The sequence below is a fragment of the Sinohyriopsis cumingii genome, unplaced genomic scaffold (genome assembly GCF_028554795.1).
Source record: "Sinohyriopsis cumingii isolate HCF-2022 unplaced genomic scaffold, ASM2855479v2 utg002203l, whole genome shotgun sequence".
In the NCBI taxonomy this organism is placed as follows: domain Eukaryota; kingdom Metazoa; phylum Mollusca; class Bivalvia; order Unionida; family Unionidae; genus Sinohyriopsis; species Sinohyriopsis cumingii.
Window position 1 is genome coordinate 139,926 of NW_028316157.1, and position 16,557 is coordinate 156,482.

The 16,557-nt window shown below is 34.5% G+C and overlaps 1 pseudogene; it reads right to left on the reverse strand.

Moving 5' to 3' along the window:
- Positions 1-4,639: 4,639 nt before the first annotated feature.
- LOC149770931 (uncharacterized) lies at positions 4,640-5,395 on the reverse strand (annotated as a pseudogene).
- Positions 5,396-16,557: the final 11,162 nt, after the last annotated feature.

A 16,557-nucleotide genomic window follows, 5' to 3' on the forward strand; every position in this document is an offset into this window, starting at 1 on the left:
AACGTTGAAGATTAAATACCCTTACTTTATAGGATATCCACCATATCCACCATAACGTCCATATCCACCTTATCAACCATATCCTAGATTCCCACCATAGCCACCATAACCTCCGTATACTCCATAAGCCCCATATCCGCCGTAGCCACCTAACGAATGGGCAGCGACAGTAGCACCTACTAAGCAGACTAGAAGATAATTTGTAGTTGAATGTCTGAATCGCAGAACCTGTATCAATTTGTTGCGACCAGTTATGTATTGTGACTAACGTAAACTCCGCTTACAAAGCATATATAACATTTTTGATCATCGAGATCTGAAAGGACAGTTAAAACAAACTAAAACAAATTTGGATTTATTTCTTGAACATTCATCAATTACAGGCCTAGCATTTTGTCTCTGAGGCAAGTAATTAAATAACGCTACCCTTTATCGGTACCTTGATTAGCACTTGATGTGAGGCGCTTGTGACATACGATATTCTTTTCATTCCCTAATTTACAATGATATACAGCCAAATGCTTCCGAAATAAATGTAGTCAAACGTTACTAATTGTGGGTCACTGGGAATGAAAACGATACCTAAATTGTTTGATTGGCTCGAGATTTATAGATCATTGTATACGACCCTTGACTTGGGAATGGCGGAGAATAAGTGAGTTACAAAGGGAAGGAATTTTACTGTAAACCAGAAATGACGAAAATATATATTTGGATCTATGAATACATCTATGACAGAGTTTCTTGCTTTTTACGTAAAACAATGAATGGTTCAATTTGAAGCTGGCATTGTGTCATACATGATATGAATTGCATCACATAGGTCTTAGAAGTCATGGATGATGCAATCAAAAATAAGCTTACATCAATCTGCTGAACAAATTGCCCCACATCAGCTTCAGAAATCATACAGTGTCGTGCTCTCTTATTTGTCAGTGTTTGATGTTGCAAAGAGACCTATTTGCATTTTGCCAAAGTGAGCAGAGATGCCTAGTACTTGCGTAAACAATGCAGATAACTTTTGTTATGTTTGTGGTGAAGTGACTTTTGCATAACAAAAGCGCAGTATAACCACTATGGTTAAGACACATATCACCTTTATTTTGGCTGAAACCTTGGAGATCAGGACAAGAGGTGGGCCCCACACATGTGCTGCAACAAAGGGCAACATATCTTCGCCATTGCTTGAAGAGAAAAAGGAAAGCTATGTCGTTTGTGACCACCGTATATAGACCGCTCGTGTGGCCTAGTGGTTAGAGTGTCCGCCTTGGATGCTGGAGGTGTTGGGTTCGATCCCCCTAGTCGTACCAAAGACTTACAAAAATGGTACTAACAGCTGCCTCGCTTGGCGCTCAGTACTAAAGGTTATTGTTAGGACTGGTCAACCTGGTGTCAGAAAAATCTGACTGGGTGTCACATCTTGCTACATGCGTGAGACATGATGCCCTTAGTGCTAGGCATCACTATAAACTGCCACACTGCAGACATCGTAGCGAAATGACTGAAAAATTCTTAAAGATACGTTAAAAATCAAAACCACACACACAAACACATACACACACAAACACACACCAACATATATAAATATCAGACAGATCAGAAAGTGATATCAGTGGATTATATATGAGAGTGCTTGATAATTGTTGGCGTAATTACTATTCATTACAAATAATAATATCATGTCAATGTTTTGCACTCTGTGATGATTCGAAACCAGGTCCGCGATATCAACGGCACCAATTGCCTTGCCTGCCCATATTCAATCACGAGTAAGCACCCAGCACCAAAGCACCACAAATGATACGACATCATCTGTGTTATACATACTCGCATGCAGCAGACACACCGGCAAGACGACGAAGTAATTAATGTATGTATGTATCTATGTATGTATGTATGCATATGTATGCATGCATGCATGTATGTATGCATGTATGTATATATGTATGTATGTATGTATGTATGTATGTATGTATAAATGTATGTATGTAAGTATGTATGTTGTATGCATGTATGTATGTATGTATGTATGTATGTATGTATGTATGTATGTATTGATGTATGAATTGATGTATGTGTGTGTTCATTCGTGCGTGTGTGCGTGTGTGTGTGCGTGCATGGTTGCATGACTGTTTGCATGTATGTATGTATGTATGTATGTATGCATGTATGTATGTATGTATGTATGTATGCATGTATGTATGTATGTATAAGTTTGATAGATAGATAGATAGATAGATAGATAGATAGATAGATAGATAGATAGATAGATAGATAGATAGATAGACATATATAATTATACTTTAACAATAATATGTTTTTTAAAGTGTTGGAATAAATCAAGTTGATATACGAATTTTATTGGCATTACAAAATGGGAATCGCCCATGGCGCAATAAAACGCATTTATAAACACACTCTCAACCGTGTGCTGTTCTTCCTAAATCAATGATGAATTTCTAAACATTCATCTTTATTGAAAATAACGATACAATGTATGAATAATCCCCTTTACTAAATAAATTTAATATGGTTTACAATTTCAACGCAATCCTTTCTGCTTTCTGTTCCACCCTCCCGTCTCAAAACTGAGCAGAAAGTTGGAGTGAGAGAGAAAAAGAAATAGGGATGGATGAAAACCTTAAACTTGAACTCACACGAGGCAAAATACAAAAATATTTGCTTCATCGTAACGATATGTGTTGACTTTCCTTGGGATTAATCTACACTGTTTATATAATCCATTAATATAAATGAGGTAACCCTGTCGACATTATCCGGTGAGTTTCTCGGTTACGAGGTACACATGCTGTGATGTATTTAATATTTTCATGCTGTTATTGTGTCAAAAAACATATTATAATGTTCCAACAATTGCGTATCATAAGTTAAATATGAAAATGTCCAAAGGAAACCACCCCCTTCTTCTCTCTCTCTCTCTATCTCTCTCTCTCTTTCTCTCTCTCTCTCTGGAACAAGATAGAGGTGAAAATCTATTTAAGACGAGCGTAGAGGATTTTTGTTTGTGTCATCCCACGATGTATCTGGACTTACTAATGATAGTAAACCTTACGTCAAACCGACCACAGGATAAGAGGGAGAGAGAGAAAGAGTTCGAGAGATACAGAAAGAGAGAGACAGAGACAAACAGACGGAGAGTTTTAAAGTCAAACTTACCACAGAGAGAGAGAGAGAATTTTATGATCGTTAGTCCTGTTCTCAAAGCAGAATAATACATTAGATCAATTGTACATATATTAAAATATTTGAATTACCTCTTTTTGGTTAGTAATTTTGCTTAGTTTCTTATTCCACGCTAATTTCCATGCGTAAGGTACGTGAATGACTAACGTTGATGTGAACTGCGCAGACAACCATATGCTTGTAGTGTTCTACTAACTTCACTGAATCAATCTTTCAAGTTTAAATCATAAGTTTATATTATGTTGAGTTAATCAATGTGAAGAAAATTAGAAACTCAAATGAGAAAAGAATCAACTAAGAAATATGCAAGGTAATCGTGAATAGCCACAAAAGGCATACAACTGCATTTTGTAGCAACCCACACTAGGCAAGGATGTACGGAGTTCATTCACTCGGTCAATACACGTTTGAATTTAGTAAATCTGAACTGTATTCATTGGGAAAATATATCCATTTCTATGTGATATAAATAAAATATAAGTATACTATGTATGCTGTATTAATGATATACTATTCGTTGTATAACATTTTCATTAAAAGGAAACTCGGCGTGCCTCGCTTACTTTTAATGAAAAATGTATACATCTGGTTTTATATCATTAACGCAACATACGTAATATATACAAAAATAACAAGACAAAAAGATGCCGATGTGTGATAAAGTATTTGTTTTGGTTTAAATCTTACGTTATGGGATTTTCTTCTGTTGAACTCGTAAAACTTAATATCAGAATCGTTGTAATTTATAAATCAATGTACACTAATATTGTAATAACTGACATGGCGGACCAATAGTACATTTAAATGAGCACTGCATTTAAGTGAACCCATGTGATTCGAAATCAGATCTATTTGTAACAGTTGTGACTGATATTAAACAACTGCTGAACCCAGTCTAATTCGTTTAGTTTTCATTTGACAATGTTTTCTACATAGGGAAAATTCAGCCTTACATTGGCCATCGATGTGTCAACACTGCAAGTGTCGTTTAAGTCTCATTAACATCTGGTCCTGGCGATGGCGTTTTTTGCAAAAAAGCTCACTAGATTGTCAAAGTTCCATTAATTCGAGTGCTTTATGCATGGATATACGTGAAATTTAAAGTGTTTTAAAACATGCTTATAATTTTCAGTTATATCAGGATAAAGATATTTATTCGTAGCATCTCAAGAGCGGAGTATAACATTCTTTCCCAAGTGAATGTTTGCCTACATTTACTTAAATATTTCACTCATTGATTCAGTCCCATTTTACGTCAAGAATCGTTCACTTTAAAACATTTGGCAGTACTTTCATCACAATTGCAGTCAAAGTAGAATATAAACTCGTGGCAATATTATAATTGTGTGTGTCAGAGAGAGACAGAGACAGACAGACATACTGACTGACAGACAGAGGAAGTGAGATAATCGAAATAAAATAGTGATAAAGCCAATTTAGTGTCTTCGATCAAATATGTTTATTGATGTAGTATGTACAAATACTGCTAATCTAGTAATCGAGATATGGAGTCATATTCCTTTCGCTCTCTTGTCAGTCCTTGGATCATTTTATTTGTCTTAATATCTGTAAAAAGGAACAAATTTAGAGCATTTTCGCAAGCTCACTTGCCCAAACAATACAATATTGATAAAATATTGATATTCATCTTGACGAAACGACGTTATGGCTACTTCGAATTGTAAGCACAAAGACATGTAATGAGTCAGTAGAAATGAAGTGGATAAGCTAATGGTTAAATTGTAAAAATGTCCTCATACCGTAACATGTAACAGACTTATCAAGGATGACTAATATTTATTCTTACTTTTTATGGTGTCTACTGTAACCGTAATCAAACTTAGGAAAGTGGTGTCCAAATCCCCAGTTGTATCCCCTGAGTACACCACCTAAGTACGATCCGTATCCACCATATCCACCAGCTAATCCAAAGCCGTATCCACCTAATCCACCATATAATCCATATCCTCCATATCCACCATGTCCAGGATACCATCCATATCCACCATATCCAGGATGCCATCCATAGCCACCATATCCGCCGTTGCCACCATAACCTCCATATCCACCATAACTGCCATATCCGCCACCAAACGGATAGGTAGCAATGGCAGCACCTACTAAGCAGGCTACAAGAACAATTACGGCCTTCATTTTCCTCTGCAAAATGAAAAGTAAGTTCAGAAAATAACAGTTAGCGTTTAATGTTTTGTATGGGAGCGTAGTTTAGACGGTAAACAGAAAGCAAGTTGATGTTACATTTTCTGACATTTTCAATGAATAAAGACCGGGCGTGAATGCATATTATTTGAATTGTACGGTGGTGACAAAAGTTTCAATTGTACACTAGAAACGAGAAAATAAATACAGTTTTAATTTTGAAGATTAGGCTCTCGCTCATACGGGATTTCACTGGCAACCTTTGATTTGTAAACAAAGTACATCCTATACCGTCTCCAGATTGCAAAATATATACGTTCCAAGTTTAGGAGTGGCGCTTTAGGGCGATTGACTGTGCAACGTCTTATGGAAACACACATTCATATCCATATTTGTAATACTGTGATGCTTGAAAGTAATTGTGTGAGCTGTTCGTATACATTATCTTGAAAAAGGAATAAAGGCGATGGTTGCGAAAGGCCGTATGACCTTTATATGGAAACTTAATGGCGTTTTCAAAAGTGACTTACACTGACAACTATGATTCAGTTTTATTCTATGTTCTATCTTACGATACATAAACTCTAAACATGGCGTAAAAGAGAGTAGATTCACCTGACAGTGAATTGTTATTTTGTGTGACGCAGTGTAATAACTTAGATCAAACCATGGAAAGGTCCACTATGTGAATGATTGCCACAACGTTTCGTGATGTTAGGCAGTATGAAGAATGATACCCAAGTGGACAATAAAATAATTTTCAAACCGGATATTTAAATAAAACATGATTTGGATTTAGGATCACTTTTTTCGGTTCGGTTCTATGAGTAATATATTTTATATCATCTATTTGTCTATACATGAAATTAAAACAAATTAATTAATTGTAAAGATTGGTTGTCATATATACGCATGTATATCTCTTAAAGACAATATGGTTATACATATATTACCGATAATGTGGTTCTTCTTGTAGAACATATTGTTTTCGTTACAAAATTAAACTGTTTCGCAGTTAGCTGGTATGTAAAATTGATATACTACCAAAATTAGAGACCCTTTGTATGATCCCCCAAAAAGACTTGAATGCTGCTAATAGAGAAAAAACAAAAATAGGAGAGCATGAATATAACTGAAACGTATCTTGCGTCCAGAAATGATAATTCAAATGTATACAAGCTCATGTCTCCACATTCGGAAATTGTAAGCATGGCATAAGTTAAAAGAACCATGCGTGGTGTATAGGTTATTAACGAACGATAATTTGTATGTCGCATACAATCACTTACCTGGATGACAACAATGTCAAGCAAATTTTGAAGTAGGATCAGAAATTGTGACACCAGTCTGGCAAATGCCTGTGCTGAATCGTCGAATATGCAGTCCTTTTATATCCTTATTTTGCATGCATGTTAACTTAAGTGAACACGATGATTGATAGTTAATACATTCAGCAAATTAAATAATTGATGACTAAGAAATACCAGAAAACGTATTTTGTTTATGTTGTTTAATTGTATGGATGTAAATTTCCGTTTGCAATGCAGACATGTTTGTGTTTACAATTATGAAAAAATAATCTATGTGATGGATTTGATAAATCATTTTTTATGCATTTTCCACTTAATATTTTCAAGCAACATTTTGACAAATTTAATTCATACAATGTCTCGATCTATCATGAAGAATTTCCAAAATGGAATATATTTGAATTCTATATACTTTATTTAAAATTACATTTGTCAGTAGATTGTACCTGTTAAGCACTGTCTATTAAATTGTCGTGTCGCCTAACAGTGTTACGTTGGGGCATGTTAATGTTGGTACCTCTCTTCCATATATGTAAAACGTTTCTTAAATTCGTAATATTATTTTCTTTCAGCGGTCACATTCCAAGCAAACTTAGTAAAGTAAACACCAATGAGAGAAAAATGTTTGTTTAGAGGTGTAAAGATCATGCACACGCTTCTTGAAAATAATTTTCAAAATCTTATTTCAAAGTACCAGGTAAGGCATTCAATTTTGTCTGAATAATTCTACACGTACGATATGATTCCATTTGTAAGCGGATTGTTTTTTTTTTATTGTGTGGATACATGAACAATGATTGTGTTAATAGTGAAAATATACTGTTCTTTTCCTATTGATTGATTGTGTTAATAGTGAAAATATACTGTTCTTTTCCTATTGATTGATTGTGTTAATAGTGAAAAAATACTGTTCTTAGGGCCGAGAGAAAACCAATCCTATTGGTCGATTGATGAATCATCGCAGCCTATTACAGATCTGTGTCCTATGAATGATTAGAACCGATCAGAATAAACCAGATATTAAATCATTTATGTATATAATACAATTATTGCATAAATTGTGATCATACGTTTGATATATTGCAAGTAAATGTAGGAAGCGTAGAACCTGCATGATTTTGCTCTAACCAGTTGTTTATTATGACTCAAAGTATACTCTACTTAGAAAGCATGTGATCTAGTTTTGATCATCACGATATTACATGATGTAATAATAATTTCTATCAAAGTGTTGTATTTATTCCATGATTATGGATCGATTATTGTCCTTGTAGTTTGGCTCCGATGCAACACTTTATTTAAATAACGTAAACCTTTATTGGCGGATTAGTTCATCGTAATACTTGATACAAATAGCTTGTGGTAAATCATAATCAACTCATTTCGTAAAAACATATCACATGTACACTCATCTAGAATACGCTTTATACAAAATGCGAATAGACTATTACTCCTGATGCCATGCTATCACTAAACAATGGTAACACAGTGTGTACCGATGGTACCTATCTTAGTGTTGGAGAGACACCTCCGAATCTGGCACTCTTCATTTCAAATTCACACAGTGAATGGTATTTTATTCTTCCAAACTTTTAAAAGCAAACATGTGTCGAAATGTGAGTAAAGAAAGCTAAACTAAAACAAAACAATAAAACAACTCTCCCAACGGTGGTGTACAATTTTTTTTAACATGGAATCACAAAAAACTTGTCAAATCCAAAGTATTAAAAGTTTGTTTTGTCTTGGGTAGGTCTTCGAATAATTCAGCTTCGTAAATCAATATTTTTAGTGAACAAGGATGAACTCTGGCCCATTGTTTTGGAGTTCACTTTTTAATTAACACGTATCACGTGTACTTTTTGTAATACAAAAATGGGTACCTTATACTGTACCTATCACTCCTATGACCTTTCATGAATATTATACTTATTTGTGAAAGGTGTGTTTATGATCAATAATTAACCACGCTCTTCTTGAAACGGCACATTTTTGTCTCATAGTTAATTCCCCGTTGGTGGTTCTCCTGCTCCGCCCACTTTATTGTTTTAATAACTATATGCTATTGTAATGTCTTTCACTGTAGTCTTGTATTCAAACCTTCCTCTTGAACATTTAAACGCGGATATTAATTAATGTGTTGCTTTTTGAATTCTGACGTTGAGGCCAAATGCGTGCAAACAATGAACCTGTGTCACTATAGTATTATTATGTAACCACATATCTTCGTTATCTGCAATGAATACCAACTAGTTAACAAATCTTTTAGAGTATCAATCTTATGCTCGGTAAACCCCCTCCTGCCTTGATTTGGTCGTCATTCGAGATTCAGTACGGCTATATTTCAGCGGCCACGTGTTCTACTTATAGCGCGAACACTAATGCAACTATCGCTATTACTTCAACCCTAACTCAGCTACTACTGCAAAGAATGTATAAGTAAATGTAGGCAACACATGCACTTGGGAAAAATGTTATACTCCGCTCTTGTGATGCTACGAATAAATATCTTTATCCTGATATAGCTGAAAATTATAAACATGTTTTAAAACACTTTAAATTTAATGAGACTTAAACGACACTTGCAGTGTTGACACATCGATGGCCAATGTAAGGCTGAATTTTCCCTAAGTAGGAAACATTGTCAAATGAAAACTAAACGAATTAAACTGGGTTCAGCAGTTGTTTAATATCAGTCATAACTGTTACAAATAAATTTGATTTCGAATCACATGGGTTCACTTAAATGCAGTGCTCATTTAAATGTACTATTGGTCCGCCATGTCAGTTATTACAATATTAGTGTACATTGATTTATAAATTACAACGATTCTGATATTAAGTTTTACGAGTTCAACATAAGAAAACCCCATAACGTAAGATTTGAACCAAAACAAATACTTTATCACACATCGGCATCTTTTTGTCTTGTTATTTTTGTATATATTACGTATGTTGCGTTAATGATATAAAACCAGATGTACACATTTTTCATTAAAAGTAAGCGAGGCACGCCGAGTTTCCTTTTAATGAAAATGCTATACAACGAATAGTATATCATTAATACAGCATACATAGTATACTTATATTTTATTTATATCACATAGAAATGGATATATTTTCCCAATGAATATAGTTCAGATTTACTAAATTCAAACGTGTATTGACCGAGTGAATGAACTCCGTACATCCTTGCCTAGTGTGGGTTGCTACAAAATGCAGTTGTATGCCTTTTGTGGATATCGCATAACGTAGATACATTTCTTTAGAAATGATATAAAATCCCGTCTAGCATTTAAGGTCGAATTTCATGGGTTGTTATAAGAAGCGATTGTAATAAAAGTAATCCATAAATATTACAAATCTCAAATAAATTGAATTCGTTTATCACCCAGAACATGTATGATGATGAAAGTTCAAGCACTAATATTTTGTCAGGATTGACTATCACCTCTGAATTTCATCTCAAATATTAATATTACGACCTATGATAAGATCCAAATACCCTAATACTTTTGGATTTGTATAACTAGAAAGTGATTCATATGAATACATAAATAAGACAACGAATTTTAAGAATTCACATGTTATCGGTTTGAAAACTTTACATATATATATATATATATATATATATATATATATATATATATATATATATATATATATATATATATATATATATATATATATATATATTTAATACAATACAATAAATGGTGAGTTACCAATCACTGAACTGGATGCTAAAACCATGTTTACTATTTTCGAAATATGTGTGAATCAGTGACATGATCATTAAAACGCGTCATCCTATCTACTTCTTCATCTATTGAATTATTTAGTACTGACCTTTATTTCATTTAAAATAAACATTTAATTCAAAGAAGTAACAGTATTAGAGACTGACGCGCATTGTTTCAGGATCTTGAGGAAAAGCAATGTTTCTATCACGCGATTTTCCCATTCGCTATCGTGTTTTCCTGGCTTGTATTATTGAGTAAGGTATATAGTATGTTGTCCTTGCCTGTGCGGGGTCATGCAAATTTATTCTTCTGCGAGAAGTCATGTTCCACTCAAGATTCGATCTTATCATCTGATTAATAGAACTAAATGCATAATACTTGCATCTAGTGTTATTGGACATTATTTCATGATTCCTGTCTAGCACTGACCAATGCATTAGTTTGCCTGGGAAATAATTAAGAGGATTTCTTCAGTAACACTGATCGATGAATCCTTAGCTCATGTTTCTAAAGTTCAACCTTGTTTATAAATATTGATTCAAACTGAAAATTGGATCATGGTCACGTTTGCTAATTTGATGAAACATATAGTTACGAAGAGACCAAATTTGAAAGCACAGTAAGGTCCTTATGCTGTCTTATATTTTGAAACGAATATTTTTTAAAACGAAAATATCAATACCTTAATTAAAAACACTAGAGTTGTATTTTAGGAGATAAATGAATTCAGTTTAATGACGTGGTCTTTTTGGAAAAATGGAGCAGAAGTTTCAATACACATCATTTCCATATTTACAAGTCTTTATGGGTAGTTCTTTTCAATCTAATATGGTTATTAGGTTACAAATCACAAGTAGTCTCTTCATTGATATCAGGCGCGAGCTACTTAACATATTACATAGTCACGTGTCAACTTTTCACACTGTGCTGTAATGCAATGTATCCACAATTTCTTGAGATAATGGCTAAATTCTTCACAGGAAAATACTTTCTGTCTTGGCCTTCCTCTGCTAAAATCCATGCATATGTGAATGCAAGGGAATGAAACGGCATAGCAGCGCAATCCTGGTTAGATGGTGTTGTTTAAAATAGAAGCTGGCTATCGTACATTCCAGTGAAAAATACAATTGTCTCATCGAAAGAAAGAAACCGGATTTACAGTTTGGTATATCAGTGGAGACATATTTGTATGACATTTATCAAACACAAACTCTTTACACTAGGCTAAGTCAACGCTGTCCCTTGGTTCGCCTTTAGATTTTGGACCTAGTTTGGTTGCCTTTCTTTCGACATAATTCAGGTCATCGCTGTAGTCGTATCGCAATTGCCGATCAGAGGCTCGAGATATGCATAACTGCTGCTGGAGTAATTTAGATCAACCTGTAACCGTTCTTGAGGCAGCTCAGCCTAAGGGACCCAAGAAATGTTGGCATCATGGGTTTTGAGCTGTAGGCAGATTGTACGACCCTGCACTGTCAGATAGACATTGAGATTTTGAGTGGTGTAAAGATTCATCTCAAAAGAGAATGTTTTGGGGACGACTATTATCGCAGGGATGAAATGTTGCGTTGTCGTCTGCAACAGCGGAATGCCAATATATTAGTGTATGCATTGTAACTGCGAAAAATCCTTCTGAGACAATACTGTAGTTGTATATTCCATGAAACACTCATGTGGCTAGGTACGGGCCAGCCAGTACATCAAATGAGCTCAGATTTTCCTATTTGAAAGCTAAAAGCAACAAACGTTTTGGACTGAGATAAATTTGGCCCGTCTCTATGAAATGTACATTTATCAATGTATGTTTTTACATGTAGATTTATCACTTTAATTGTATCAGATTTTGACATTTTTAAGTTTTATATGTCAACAAGAAAACCTTAGCCAGTCCCGATCTGCTAAATTTCCAAAGTGAAAATTTCATTGCATTTTTCGAAGTGGATACCTCATTGATTCCCGTCCATTTTTCACATATAACAATGCAGACCGTTTTATTTCTTGTAATGGTATACACGTCAATCTTTAATAAGGATATTGCAGAAATCAATCGTAATAATATACAACTTATTTGTGCAGGATTTTATCATCACAACTAATATTAGTCGAGAATCTGTTTTCTAAACTAAGAAACGTATCCAGAAACCATCAACATTAATAAAGAAATTCACTAATCTAATGCTATGAGAAAGAATGGTTTGTGAAACACAGTTTTGCCCTCTAGCGATATAAATAGTGCAAAAAGACTTTCAGTTGTGGCATTTTTTTAATGATCTACATAGATCAAATTGTAATTCAATGACATCTAACTAAGCTGTTTTGAAAATCCTCTCCAGTGTTTTGAGAAATTCTGATTAAAAAACAAAGAAATGAAAAGAAAGAAATTTGATACTGAAAATTGTAAGAAACATTTGTAATTAGAATAATCTGACACTTTTGTTTTTAAGCGTGTAATTTTCAACGAAATCAGAAACGCATATATATATATATATATATATATATATATATATATATATATATATATATATATATATATATATATATATATATATATAGCAAAATATCTGGCAACCTCAAGGAACGCGTCTTTTAGAAAAGACTTTGTTACCACCGTATGACCTAAATTTTTGTTAATCATGTATTAACGATGCGAGCACAATATATAGAAAGTGGTCTTAAAAAGGGACGGTTTAAATAACTAGTTTCTTTTCATGTGTGATGTTAAACGACATGCGTTAAGATATGAAATTAGTGGATATGATAATATTGCTAACACACTTAGCTGGTTCACCTTCTTGCTAGTTTATGTTTAAAAATTACTTTATGAGATGTTCATCCATTGAAATGGTAAAACTGAAGTCCATTTTCATCATAATTCATAAAACAGTGTGAACAAATTATTGTCGAAAACTGACATGAGTGACTAATGGTACATTTAAATGAGCGATGAATGGAAGTGGATCGTAATGACTCAAAATCTGCTCTTTTAGTGGTTCAAAACCAGATTTATTTACAAGAACTGTGACTCATATTAAACAGTTGTAGACTCCAATTTTAAACGTTGAGTTTTGATTTGGCCATGTTTTTAACTTAAGGAAAATTCAATCAAACATCGGCCCTCGATGACTGTAGTCCAGAGAGAGAGAGAGAGAGAGAGAGAGAGAAAGGATGGGGGTAGAGGAGTGGGATAATCGACATAAAATAATTATATAAAGCCCCTTTGTTTTCTTTGATCTATTATGTTTATTTTTGAAGTATGTACAAATACTAACATAACAAAAATTCTGATACGGCATCATTTTCCGCTGACAGTCCTCTCATATTATGGGTATATTTGTTCCTAATATATGTCAAAAGGGAACACATTAAAAGCATTTGCACCAGACGACTGGCCAAAACAATACAATATCGATGATATATTTATATATATATCTTGAAGAGACTATGTGTGTGAATACTTCGAACTGTAAGCGCAACTAGATGTAATGACTCAGTAGAAATTGAAATAGACAAGCTAATGTGTAACTAGTAGAATGAGGCCGTGCTGTAACATGCTTTAGAATTGTTAACGTTGAAGATTAAATACCCTTACTTTATAGGATATCCACCATATCCACCATAACGTCCATATCCACCTTATCAACCATATCCTAGATTCCCACCATAGCCACCATAACCTCCGTATACTCCATAAGCCCCATATCCGCCGTAGCCACCTAACGAATGGGCAGCGACAGTAGCACCTACTAAGCAGACTAGAAGATAATTTGTAGTTGAATGTCTGAATCGCAGAACCTGTATCAATTTGTTGCGACCAGTTATGTATTGTGACTAACGTAAACTCCGCTTACAAAGCATATATAACATTTTTGATCATCGAGATCTGAAAGGACAGTTAAAACAAACTAAAACAAATTTGGATTTATTTCTTGAACATTCATCAATTACAGGCCTAGCATTTTGTCTCTGAGGCAAGTAATTAAATAACGCTACCCTTTATCGGTACCTTGATTAGCACTTGATGTGAGGCGCTTGTGACATACGATATTCTTTTCATTCCCTAATTTACAATGATATACAGCCAAATGCTTCCGAAATAAATGTAGTCAAACGTTACTAATTGTGGGTCACTGGGAATGAAAACGATACCTAAATTGTTTGATTGGCTCGAGATTTATAGATCATTGTATACGACCCTTGACTTGGGAATGGCGGAGAATAAGTGAGTTACAAAGGGAAGGAATTTTACTGTAAACCAGAAATGACGAAAATATATATTTGGATCTATGAATACATCTATGACAGAGTTTCTTGCTTTTTACGTAAAACAATGAATGGTTCAATTTGAAGCTGGCATTGTGTCATACATGATATGAATTGCATCACATAGGTCTTAGAAGTCATGGATGATGCAATCAAAAATAAGCTTACATCAATCTGCTGAACAAATTGCCCCACATCAGCTTCAGAAATCATACAGTGTCGTGCTCTCTTATTTGTCAGTGTTTGATGTTGCAAAGAGACCTATTTGCATTTTGCCAAAGTGAGCAGAGATGCCTAGTACTTGCGTAAACAATGCAGATAACTTTTGTTATGTTTGTGGTGAAGTGACTTTTGCATAACAAAAGCGCAGTATAACCACTATGGTTAAGACACATATCACCTTTATTTTGGCTGAAACCTTGGAGATCAGGACAAGAGGTGGGCCCCACACATGTGCTGCAACAAAGGGCAACATATCTTCGCCATTGCTTGAAGAGAAAAAGGAAAGCTATGTCGTTTGTGACCACCGTATATAGACCGCTCGTGTGGCCTAGTGGTTAGAGTGTCCGCCTTGGATGCTGGAGGTGTTGGGTTCGATCCCCCTAGTCGTACCAAAGACTTACAAAAATGGTACTAACAGCTGCCTCGCTTGGCGCTCAGTACTAAAGGTTATTGTTAGGACTGGTCAACCTGGTGTCAGAAAAATCTGACTGGGTGTCACATCTTGCTACATGCGTGAGACATGATGCCCTTAGTGCTAGGCATCACTATAAACTGCCACACTGCAGACATCGTAGCGAAATGACTGAAAAATTCTTAAAGATACGTTAAAAATCAAAACCACACACACAAACACATACACACACAAACACACACCAACATATATAAATATCAGACAGATCAGAAAGTGATATCAGTGGATTATATATGAGAGTGCTTGATAATTGTTGGCGTAATTACTATTCATTACAAATAATAATATCATGTCAATGTTTTGCACTCTGTGATGATTCGAAACCAGGTCCGCGATATCAACGGCACCAATTGCCTTGCCTGCCCATATTCAATCACGAGTAAGCACCCAGCACCAAAGCACCACAAATGATACGACATCATCTGTGTTATACATACTCGCATGCAGCAGACACACCGGCAAGACGACGAAGTAATTAATGTATGTATGTATCTATGTATGTATGTATGCATATGTATGCATGCATGCATGTATGTATGCATGTATGTATATATGTATGTATGTATGTATGTATGTATGTATGTATAAATGTATGTATGTAAGTATGTATGTTGTATGCATGTATGTATGTATGTATGTATGTATGTATGTATGTATGTATGTATGTATTGATGTATGAATTGATGTATGTGTGTGTTCATTCGTGCGTGTGTGCGTGTGTGTGTGCGTGCATGGTTGCATGACTGTTTGCATGTATGTATGTATGTATGTATGTATGCATGTATGTATGTATGTATGTATGCATGTATGTATGTATGTATAAGTTTGATAGATAGATAGATAGATAGATAGATAGATAGATAGATAGATAGATAGATAGATAGATAGACATATATAATTATACTTTAACAATAATATGTTTTTTAAAGTGTTGGAATAAATCAAGTTGATATACGAATTTTATTGGCATTACAAAATGGGAATCGCCCATGGCGCAATAAAACGCATTTATAAACACACTCTCAACCGTGTGCTGTTCTTCCTAAATCAATGATGAATTTCTAAACATTCATCTTTATTGACGTACGAAAATAACGATACAATGTATGAATAATCCCCTTTACTAAATAAATTTAATATGGTTTACAATTTCAACGCAATCCTTTCTGCTTTCTGTTCCACCCTCCCG